Raw genomic sequence first — 2271 nt, 5'->3', positions numbered from 1 at the left:
GCCTGGCGCTTTCATGGATATTTCATTCTTATTCCTAGGAGATTTCATTGCACTTTTCATATGTGTACCTGGCGCTTTCAATGAATATTTCATTTTTAGTGGCAGCTGACCTTTCAGGGTCCAGGGTGCATTTCCAAATGTAAAATGGCAATAAAATCAGGAAAAATTAGGGCTCATTGCTGATCATCATGTTGGGTAACATTGTCAGGGTCCAGGGTCCAGTTCCAAATATGGTAATATATCCAAAAATAGCCAGAAAAATAGTGGAAAAATTGAATATATATAAAAATGGTATACAGAACATCAGGCACTGCCTTCAGGGTCCACTTCAGGTTCCATCCCAAAAGGGAAATATCACCTGGTTTGACCAAAAAGTGAAGAAAACCAACTGGAGAATGATTTTACCTATCAGGGTCCATGTAATGGGATGTTGGGATGATGGTCACATGACCAATTACCAAAAATGGTCAAAAAACAAAAGTTGTAGCCCTACACTGTAGCTTCCTGAATCTGTTCAAATTATGTTCTGAAGTGCTCCCGTTGTGGAGATATGAGGTAAAGGAATCCCAAAAGCATCGTGTTTTTTTTTTTTGTTTTTTGCATTTTTCTCCATGAAAACAAAACCAAACAATATGATTTCAGTATATTTAGAAAGCTAAAAGAAAGGGCTACAACTATTGTATCATGGGGAAAATGACCAAAAAAGGAAGGTGCATGCCCTAGAAAAGGAATGGTCAGATATAGACTACCAAGTTTACTGATAGACTATAAAAAAGTCAGACTCAACTACAAAGTTTACTGATAGACTACATAAGACTACAAAAGTCGGACATAGACTACAAATTTTACTGATACACTACAAAAGACTACAAAAGTTGGACTTAGACTACAAAGTTAGGGTTAGGGCTAAAAGGTTATCCAAAGTCAACCTAGCCCATCCATCCCATACATGGCACATATTTGATGGGGAAATGGCTGGGGAATATACAGATACATTGCAGGGACTCAATTCCATGTCTAGTTTGAGGAATCATATGCAAAAGAGAGCATGAGAGCCTTTAGAAAAGGCACTTTTTTAGACTACAAAAGTTTGTAGTGTCCGCTTTTTGAGACTACAAAAGTTTGTAGTTGACATGTAGGTTATGGTGTCCTTGGCCCTGTCTAGGTTATGGGGATGAGGTTGAAGGATTGACATGATCTTACATATTGCCAGTGCTGCAGCATCAGTTTTCACATCATGCCCAAGTTGGCTTTCACACTGTCTGCTTTCACATTGATAGCTACTGGCCTGTCCCAAACATAGTAAACTTTGATATCAGCTCTTTGAGGGCTATAGGATGATGAGCTGATTCATCCTGGGAGGTGTCCTCAAGTCACGTCATGTTGTAAGTTGACCATGTATCCATGTATTGAGACAGAACAGTAGATATCAACATGAATGGCCTCCTCTGGCTTGAAAGCCGACTTGGGCATGATGAAAAACTGATGATGTGGCAATAGCAATATGTAAAGTCATGGCAATCCTTCAGCCATATCCCCACATGAACTTGAAGTGGACCCTGAAGGCAGTGCCTGATGTTCTGTATACCATTTTTATATATATTCAATTTTTCCACTATTTTTCTGGCTATTTTTGGATATATTACCATATTTGGAACTGGACCCTGGACCCTGACAATGTTACCCAACATGATGATCAGCAATGAGCCCTAATTTTTCCTGATTTTATTGCCATTTTACATTTGGAAATGCACCCTGGACCCTGAAAGGTCAGCTGCCACTAAAAATGAAATATTCATTGAAAGCGCCAGGTACACATATGAAAAGTGCAATGAAATCTCCTAGGAATAAGAATGAAATATCCATTGAAAGCGCCAGGCATCCAAATGAGAAGCACAATGAGATATCCTGGGTTTAGCAATGAAATATCCAATGAAAGCACCAGGTATATCTATGAAAAGTGCAATGAAATATCCTAGGAACAAGAATGAAATATCCATTGAAAGTGCCAGGCATTCAGATGAAAAGCACAATGAAATATCCTGGGGCTAACAATGAAATATCCAATGAAAGCGCCAGGTATCCATATGAAAATTGCAATGAAATATCCTGGGGTTGAGAATGAAATATATATTGAAAGAGCCAGGTGTCCATATGAAAATTGCAATGAAATATCCTGGGGTTGAGAATGAAATATATATTGAAAGCACCAGGTATCCATATGAAAATCGCAATGAAATATCCTAGAACAATGAGATATGTGATCTCATG

The sequence above is a fragment of the Laccaria bicolor genome, genomic scaffold, assembly GCF_000143565.1.
Source record: "Laccaria bicolor S238N-H82 LACBIscaffold_145 genomic scaffold, whole genome shotgun sequence".
Taxonomy (NCBI): domain Eukaryota; kingdom Fungi; phylum Basidiomycota; class Agaricomycetes; order Agaricales; family Hydnangiaceae; genus Laccaria; species Laccaria bicolor.
The sequence above is the reverse complement of the archived record's forward strand: the minus strand, read 5'-3'. Positions refer to the sequence as shown.